Source organism: Marmota monax, unplaced genomic scaffold, assembly GCF_021218885.2.
Source record: "Marmota monax isolate L192 unplaced genomic scaffold, Marmota_monax_Labrador192_F-V1.1 WCK01_AAM20220418_F8-fsc00179, whole genome shotgun sequence".
NCBI classification, from domain to species: domain Eukaryota; kingdom Metazoa; phylum Chordata; class Mammalia; order Rodentia; family Sciuridae; genus Marmota; species Marmota monax.
This window is the reverse complement of record NW_026695200.1, coordinates 3,843,635-3,852,355: the sequence shown is the minus strand read 5'-3', so window position 1 is coordinate 3,852,355 and position 8,721 is coordinate 3,843,635. Positions and strand designations below refer to the sequence as shown.

General features: G+C 55.2%; 1 long non-coding RNA gene and 5 other non-coding genes across 7 annotated transcripts in view; all 6 read left to right on the top strand.

Moving 5' to 3' along the window:
* The first annotated feature begins 10 nt into the window (after positions 1-10).
* LOC124082345 (uncharacterized) overlaps positions 11-8,721 on the top strand; it is a 36,391-nt gene continuing 27,680 nt past the window's right edge. For both annotated transcript variants that reach the window (XR_009225354.1, XR_009225353.1), the window contains exon 1: positions 11-8,721. This exon is cut by the window's right edge and continues 21,427 nt beyond it. This is a non-coding gene — a long non-coding RNA (uncharacterized LOC124082345).
* On the top strand, positions 1,059-1,150 carry LOC124082420 (small nucleolar RNA SNORD116). Its single transcript, XR_006848378.1, has one exon. It is a non-coding gene; the product is annotated as a small nucleolar RNA SNORD116 (small nucleolar RNA).
* Positions 2,881-2,972, top strand: LOC124082419 (small nucleolar RNA SNORD116). Its single transcript, XR_006848377.1, has one exon. It is a non-coding gene; the product is annotated as a small nucleolar RNA SNORD116 (small nucleolar RNA).
* Positions 4,703-4,794, top strand: LOC124082418 (small nucleolar RNA SNORD116). The gene has a single exon (XR_006848376.1). It is a non-coding gene; the product is annotated as a small nucleolar RNA SNORD116 (small nucleolar RNA).
* Positions 6,525-6,616, top strand: LOC124082417 (small nucleolar RNA SNORD116). The gene has a single exon (XR_006848375.1). It is a non-coding gene; the product is annotated as a small nucleolar RNA SNORD116 (small nucleolar RNA).
* LOC124082416 (small nucleolar RNA SNORD116) lies at positions 8,347-8,438 on the top strand. Its single transcript, XR_006848374.1, has one exon. It is a non-coding gene; the product is annotated as a small nucleolar RNA SNORD116 (small nucleolar RNA).

The window sequence follows — 8,721 nt, the reverse complement described above, 5'->3', positions numbered from 1 at the left end:
GCCTTTGGCTGCCACTTCTGGGAATGGGTCCTCCTGATAGATGGTTGGCTCTCGAGTTGGGGCGTCAGAAGTGCTTCAGGAAAAAGCCTTAGTATCGTTGTGTGCTTTTGGTCCGCCCGTGAGGCTGCATGCATGGTGGTTGATGTGCTTTGTGAAAGAGCACAGACGCAGTTTGGATCCCGAATGAGCCAATGTGGTGGCAGACCTCAGGGATGACTTCTCTGGTAGGAGGCGCATGTGAACCCGAGACCTCAGCTTGTAGTTATTGAGCCTAGGACAGCCGTGAATGGTTTGGGGAGTGGAAAGGCCTAACTGGGTCCAAAGAAGTGCGTAAGGATTGTTGCCTGTGCCTGAAGGAAGTAGAGAGTGATGAAATTCAGCAGTTTGCCAAGTGCCTTTCATAGGCGCTGGAGAGGCGTTGAGGGTCTCCTCTCCTGCACAAGTTGTGGGGTTCAGGCATTGGACCTTCAGGGTGGGGCTGGGGCTCCTGTTGGAGTCTATGTCACGTGGGGCTCCGAGATGCCCGTGGCAATGGCCCAGAAAGGCAGGAGGTTTCCAGAGGACGTACATTCTCAAGTTCGTCCTTCCATGCTTGGCCATCCTGTGCAGGGAAGGTGTCAGGGTCAGATGGGGTTGTAGAGTTGGATGGAGATTCTAGATGGGTTTCCTGTGGCTGGAAGTGTTTCTTGGTCACCTTAAGAGCCACATGGGACCTGAGCTAAGGCCGGCATGGCGCAGGCAAGTGAAAAGTCTGCATTCCCTAACGAGCGTGTACTGAGGAGCAGCAGGCTGCGGAGCAGGCCAGTCTTGGTTATTCTTCATGGGCATCCCTCTGTTTTGTCTCCTTGCATTCGCATGGCAGGTCGTGTTTCCACGGAAGCATGGAAAGGTTGCCGCCGGCTCCTGTGGCTGTGGGAAGATGCCCAGGGAGGACGGGGAACACCCGCATGCCCGTGCCCTCTGTTTCCTGAGTGTGGCCCTTCATAGCTGACGATGGTAAGCGTCTCCTTGCCCCAAGTCACCGAGGTTGGTCCTTGCCAGGTGAGGGTCACAAGCGTGGATCGATGATGACTCCCACAAAAACATTCCTTGGAAGCTGAACAAAATGAGTGAAAACTCTATACCGTCGTTCTCATCGAAACTGAGGTCCACCACGTAGACGTAGGGGGCTGCAGTGAGTTGGGTGGTGGAGGGGAGAACCCTGTGGCCCTTTCCCGACGGGGGCTGTGTGGGAATGGACCCTGGAAGGGAAGGCCCTTTTCAGCCGAGTTCACTTGGCGTTAGGACTCCGAGCCTGTAGTCCTCTGAGTGTCAGTCCTGATTTGGTTTCGGCATGCATGGGTGATCCAGAGCTCAAGACGTTGAGGAAGACATTGGCCTGCCCGGGATGATTTCCTAGTGGGTGTTCGGCAGTAGGGTTCAGAGGTACTAGGAGGTTGTGGGCCATGGCACAGGAGAGTAAGTTTCCTCCTCTTGTGGCCTGGAGACGATTTTGCCAGGGCGAGTAGAACCATGCTGGTCTGCTGGGTGTTCCAGAGAAAATTGAGGTCCTCTTTCAGCGGAAGGCGGAGGCAGGCCCAGCGCAAAGCATGGGAGACCCTTCTTTAGTGCACAGGGGCGTGGTGTTTCCGGGAGTCTGGTGGGTTTTCTCTTTTCCTGGAAATGCTACAGTGTTGTCAGTGGTATTGGCACACAATGTTGGCAGGAGCCATGGTCCACCAGGGGAAGGAAGGGTGGGTCTCCAGAGGGACCAGTGCCTGGATGAGTAGATGGACATTTGAGGGAATGCAAATGGAGAAACTGGGTCTTACCACCAAGCGGGGCCTTTGGCTGCCACTTCTGGGAATGGGTCCTCCTGATAGATGGTTGGCTCTCGAGTTGGGGCGTCAGAAGTGCTTCAGGAAAAAGCCTTAGTATCGTTGTGTGCTTTTGGTCCGCCCGTGAGGCTGCATGCATGGTGGTTGATGTGCTTTGTGAAAGAGCACAGACGCAGTTTGGATCCCGAATGAGCCAATGTGGTGGCAGACCTCAGGGATGACTTCTCTGGTAGGAGGCGCATGTGAACCCGAGACCTCAGCTTGTAGTTATTGAGCCTAGGACAGCCGTGAATGGTTTGGGGAGTGGAAAGGCCTAACTGGGTCCAAAGAAGTGCGTAAGGATTGTTGCCTGTGCCTGAAGGAAGTAGAGAGTGATGAAATTCAGCAGTTTGCCAAGTGCCTTTCATAGGCGCTGGAGAGGCGTTGAGGGTCTCCTCTCCTGCACAAGTTGTGGGGTTCAGGCATTGGACCTTCAGGGTGGGGCTGGGGCTCCTGTTGGAGTCTATGTCACGTGGGGCTCCGAGATGCCCGTGGCAATGGCCCAGAAAGGCAGGAGGTTTCCAGAGGACGTACATTCTCAAGTTCGTCCTTCCATGCTTGGCCATCCTGTGCAGGGAAGGTGTCAGGGTCAGATGGGGTTGTAGAGTTGGATGGAGATTCTAGATGGGTTTCCTGTGGCTGGAAGTGTTTCTTGGTCACCTTAAGAGCCACATGGGACCTGAGCTAAGGCCGGCATGGCGCAGGCAAGTGAAAAGTCTGCATTCCCTAACGAGCGTGTACTGAGGAGCAGCAGGCTGCGGAGCAGGCCAGTCTTGGTTATTCTTCATGGGCATCCCTCTGTTTTGTCTCCTTGCATTCGCATGGCAGGTCGTGTTTCCACGGAAGCATGGAAAGGTTGCCGCCGGCTCCTGTGGCTGTGGGAAGATGCCCAGGGAGGACGGGGAACACCCGCATGCCCGTGCCCTCTGTTTCCTGAGTGTGGCCCTTCATAGCTGACGATGGTAAGCGTCTCCTTGCCCCAAGTCACCGAGGTTGGTCCTTGCCAGGTGAGGGTCACAAGCGTGGATCGATGATGACTCCCACAAAAACATTCCTTGGAAGCTGAACAAAATGAGTGAAAACTCTATACCGTCGTTCTCATCGAAACTGAGGTCCACCACGTAGACGTAGGGGGCTGCAGTGAGTTGGGTGGTGGAGGGGAGAACCCTGTGGCCCTTTCCCGACGGGGGCTGTGTGGGAATGGACCCTGGAAGGGAAGGCCCTTTTCAGCCGAGTTCACTTGGCGTTAGGACTCCGAGCCTGTAGTCCTCTGAGTGTCAGTCCTGATTTGGTTTCGGCATGCATGGGTGATCCAGAGCTCAAGACGTTGAGGAAGACATTGGCCTGCCCGGGATGATTTCCTAGTGGGTGTTCGGCAGTAGGGTTCAGAGGTACTAGGAGGTTGTGGGCCATGGCACAGGAGAGTAAGTTTCCTCCTCTTGTGGCCTGGAGACGATTTTGCCAGGGCGAGTAGAACCATGCTGGTCTGCTGGGTGTTCCAGAGAAAATTGAGGTCCTCTTTCAGCGGAAGGCGGAGGCAGGCCCAGCGCAAAGCATGGGAGACCCTTCTTTAGTGCACAGGGGCGTGGTGTTTCCGGGAGTCTGGTGGGTTTTCTCTTTTCCTGGAAATGCTACAGTGTTGTCAGTGGTATTGGCACACAATGTTGGCAGGAGCCATGGTCCACCAGGGGAAGGAAGGGTGGGTCTCCAGAGGGACCAGTGCCTGGATGAGTAGATGGACATTTGAGGGAATGCAAATGGAGAAACTGGGTCTTACCACCAAGCGGGGCCTTTGGCTGCCACTTCTGGGAATGGGTCCTCCTGATAGATGGTTGGCTCTCGAGTTGGGGCGTCAGAAGTGCTTCAGGAAAAAGCCTTAGTATCGTTGTGTGCTTTTGGTCCGCCCGTGAGGCTGCATGCATGGTGGTTGATGTGCTTTGTGAAAGAGCACAGACGCAGTTTGGATCCCGAATGAGCCAATGTGGTGGCAGACCTCAGGGATGACTTCTCTGGTAGGAGGCGCATGTGAACCCGAGACCTCAGCTTGTAGTTATTGAGCCTAGGACAGCCGTGAATGGTTTGGGGAGTGGAAAGGCCTAACTGGGTCCAAAGAAGTGCGTAAGGATTGTTGCCTGTGCCTGAAGGAAGTAGAGAGTGATGAAATTCAGCAGTTTGCCAAGTGCCTTTCATAGGCGCTGGAGAGGCGTTGAGGGTCTCCTCTCCTGCACAAGTTGTGGGGTTCAGGCATTGGACCTTCAGGGTGGGGCTGGGGCTCCTGTTGGAGTCTATGTCACGTGGGGCTCCGAGATGCCCGTGGCAATGGCCCAGAAAGGCAGGAGGTTTCCAGAGGACGTACATTCTCAAGTTCGTCCTTCCATGCTTGGCCATCCTGTGCAGGGAAGGTGTCAGGGTCAGATGGGGTTGTAGAGTTGGATGGAGATTCTAGATGGGTTTCCTGTGGCTGGAAGTGTTTCTTGGTCACCTTAAGAGCCACATGGGACCTGAGCTAAGGCCGGCATGGCGCAGGCAAGTGAAAAGTCTGCATTCCCTAACGAGCGTGTACTGAGGAGCAGCAGGCTGCGGAGCAGGCCAGTCTTGGTTATTCTTCATGGGCATCCCTCTGTTTTGTCTCCTTGCATTCGCATGGCAGGTCGTGTTTCCACGGAAGCATGGAAAGGTTGCCGCCGGCTCCTGTGGCTGTGGGAAGATGCCCAGGGAGGACGGGGAACACCCGCATGCCCGTGCCCTCTGTTTCCTGAGTGTGGCCCTTCATAGCTGACGATGGTAAGCGTCTCCTTGCCCCAAGTCACCGAGGTTGGTCCTTGCCAGGTGAGGGTCACAAGCGTGGATCGATGATGACTCCCACAAAAACATTCCTTGGAAGCTGAACAAAATGAGTGAAAACTCTATACCGTCGTTCTCATCGAAACTGAGGTCCACCACGTAGACGTAGGGGGCTGCAGTGAGTTGGGTGGTGGAGGGGAGAACCCTGTGGCCCTTTCCCGACGGGGGCTGTGTGGGAATGGACCCTGGAAGGGAAGGCCCTTTTCAGCCGAGTTCACTTGGCGTTAGGACTCCGAGCCTGTAGTCCTCTGAGTGTCAGTCCTGATTTGGTTTCGGCATGCATGGGTGATCCAGAGCTCAAGACGTTGAGGAAGACATTGGCCTGCCCGGGATGATTTCCTAGTGGGTGTTCGGCAGTAGGGTTCAGAGGTACTAGGAGGTTGTGGGCCATGGCACAGGAGAGTAAGTTTCCTCCTCTTGTGGCCTGGAGACGATTTTGCCAGGGCGAGTAGAACCATGCTGGTCTGCTGGGTGTTCCAGAGAAAATTGAGGTCCTCTTTCAGCGGAAGGCGGAGGCAGGCCCAGCGCAAAGCATGGGAGACCCTTCTTTAGTGCACAGGGGCGTGGTGTTTCCGGGAGTCTGGTGGGTTTTCTCTTTTCCTGGAAATGCTACAGTGTTGTCAGTGGTATTGGCACACAATGTTGGCAGGAGCCATGGTCCACCAGGGGAAGGAAGGGTGGGTCTCCAGAGGGACCAGTGCCTGGATGAGTAGATGGACATTTGAGGGAATGCAAATGGAGAAACTGGGTCTTACCACCAAGCGGGGCCTTTGGCTGCCACTTCTGGGAATGGGTCCTCCTGATAGATGGTTGGCTCTCGAGTTGGGGCGTCAGAAGTGCTTCAGGAAAAAGCCTTAGTATCGTTGTGTGCTTTTGGTCCGCCCGTGAGGCTGCATGCATGGTGGTTGATGTGCTTTGTGAAAGAGCACAGACGCAGTTTGGATCCCGAATGAGCCAATGTGGTGGCAGACCTCAGGGATGACTTCTCTGGTAGGAGGCGCATGTGAACCCGAGACCTCAGCTTGTAGTTATTGAGCCTAGGACAGCCGTGAATGGTTTGGGGAGTGGAAAGGCCTAACTGGGTCCAAAGAAGTGCGTAAGGATTGTTGCCTGTGCCTGAAGGAAGTAGAGAGTGATGAAATTCAGCAGTTTGCCAAGTGCCTTTCATAGGCGCTGGAGAGGCGTTGAGGGTCTCCTCTCCTGCACAAGTTGTGGGGTTCAGGCATTGGACCTTCAGGGTGGGGCTGGGGCTCCTGTTGGAGTCTATGTCACGTGGGGCTCCGAGATGCCCGTGGCAATGGCCCAGAAAGGCAGGAGGTTTCCAGAGGACGTACATTCTCAAGTTCGTCCTTCCATGCTTGGCCATCCTGTGCAGGGAAGGTGTCAGGGTCAGATGGGGTTGTAGAGTTGGATGGAGATTCTAGATGGGTTTCCTGTGGCTGGAAGTGTTTCTTGGTCACCTTAAGAGCCACATGGGACCTGAGCTAAGGCCGGCATGGCGCAGGCAAGTGAAAAGTCTGCATTCCCTAACGAGCGTGTACTGAGGAGCAGCAGGCTGCGGAGCAGGCCAGTCTTGGTTATTCTTCATGGGCATCCCTCTGTTTTGTCTCCTTGCATTCGCATGGCAGGTCGTGTTTCCACGGAAGCATGGAAAGGTTGCCGCCGGCTCCTGTGGCTGTGGGAAGATGCCCAGGGAGGACGGGGAACACCCGCATGCCCGTGCCCTCTGTTTCCTGAGTGTGGCCCTTCATAGCTGACGATGGTAAGCGTCTCCTTGCCCCAAGTCACCGAGGTTGGTCCTTGCCAGGTGAGGGTCACAAGCGTGGATCGATGATGACTCCCACAAAAACATTCCTTGGAAGCTGAACAAAATGAGTGAAAACTCTATACCGTCGTTCTCATCGAAACTGAGGTCCACCACGTAGACGTAGGGGGCTGCAGTGAGTTGGGTGGTGGAGGGGAGAACCCTGTGGCCCTTTCCCGACGGGGGCTGTGTGGGAATGGACCCTGGAAGGGAAGGCCCTTTTCAGCCGAGTTCACTTGGCGTTAGGACTCCGAGCCTGTAGTCCTCTGAGTGTCAGTCCTGATTTGGTTTCGGCATGCATGGGTGATCCAGAGCTCAAGACGTTGAGGAAGACATTGGCCTGCCCGGGATGATTTCCTAGTGGGTGTTCGGCAGTAGGGTTCAGAGGTACTAGGAGGTTGTGGGCCATGGCACAGGAGAGTAAGTTTCCTCCTCTTGTGGCCTGGAGACGATTTTGCCAGGGCGAGTAGAACCATGCTGGTCTGCTGGGTGTTCCAGAGAAAATTGAGGTCCTCTTTCAGCGGAAGGCGGAGGCAGGCCCAGCGCAAAGCATGGGAGACCCTTCTTTAGTGCACAGGGGCGTGGTGTTTCCGGGAGTCTGGTGGGTTTTCTCTTTTCCTGGAAATGCTACAGTGTTGTCAGTGGTATTGGCACACAATGTTGGCAGGAGCCATGGTCCACCAGGGGAAGGAAGGGTGGGTCTCCAGAGGGACCAGTGCCTGGATGAGTAGATGGACATTTGAGGGAATGCAAATGGAGAAACTGGGTCTTACCACCAAGCGGGGCCTTTGGCTGCCACTTCTGGGAATGGGTCCTCCTGATAGATGGTTGGCTCTCGAGTTGGGGCGTCAGAAGTGCTTCAGGAAAAAGCCTTAGTATCGTTGTGTGCTTTTGGTCCGCCCGTGAGGCTGCATGCATGGTGGTTGATGTGCTTTGTGAAAGAGCACAGACGCAGTTTGGATCCCGAATGAGCCAATGTGGTGGCAGACCTCAGGGATGACTTCTCTGGTAGGAGGCGCATGTGAACCCGAGACCTCAGCTTGTAGTTATTGAGCCTAGGACAGCCGTGAATGGTTTGGGGAGTGGAAAGGCCTAACTGGGTCCAAAGAAGTGCGTAAGGATTGTTGCCTGTGCCTGAAGGAAGTAGAGAGTGATGAAATTCAGCAGTTTGCCAAGTGCCTTTCATAGGCGCTGGAGAGGCGTTGAGGGTCTCCTCTCCTGCACAAGTTGTGGGGTTCAGGCATTGGACCTTCAGGGTGGGGCTGGGGCTCCTGTTGGAGTCTATGTCACGTGGGGCTCCGAGATGCCCGTGGCAATGGCCCAGAAAGGCAGGAGGTTTCCAGAGGACGTACATTCTCAAGTTCGTCCTTCCATGCTTGGCCATCCTGTGCAGGGAAGGTGTCAGGGTCAGATGGGGTTGTAGAGTTGGATGGAGATTCTAGATGGGTTTCCTGTGGCTGGAAGTGTTTCTTGGTCACCTTAAGAGCCACATGGGACCTGAGCTAAGGCCGGCATGGCGCAGGCAAGTGAAAAGTCTGCATTCCCTAACGAGCGTGTACTGAGGAGCAGCAGGCTGCGGAGCAGGCCAGTCTTGGTTATTCTTCATGGGCATCCCTCTGTTTTGTCTCCTTGCATTCGCATGGCAGGTCGTGTTTCCACGGAAGCATGGAAAGGTTGCCGCCGGCTCCTGTGGCTGTGGGAAGATGCCCAGGGAGGACGGGGAACACCCGCATGCCCGTGCCCTCTGTTTCCTGAGTGTGGCCCTTCATAGCTGACGATGGTAAGCGTCTCCTTGCCCCAAGTCACCGAGGTTGGTCCTTGCCAGGTGAGGGTCACAAGCGTGGATCGATGATGACTCCCACAAAAACATTCCTTGGAAGCTGAACAAAATGAGTGAAAACTCTATACCGTCGTTCTCATCGAAACTGAGGTCCACCACGTAGACGTAGGGGGCTGCAGTGAGTTGGGTGGTGGAGGGGAGAACCCTGTGGCCCTTTCCCGACGGGGGCTGTGTGGGAATGGACCCTGGAAGGGAAGGCCCTTTTCAGCCGAGTTCACTTGGCGTTAGGACTCCGAGCCTGTAGTCCTCTGAGTGTCAGTCCTGATTTGGTTTCGGCATGCATGGGTGATCCAGAGCTCAAGACGTTGAGGAAGACATTGGCCTGCCCGGGATGATTTCCTAGTGGGTGTTCGGCAGTAGGGTTCAGAGGTACTAGG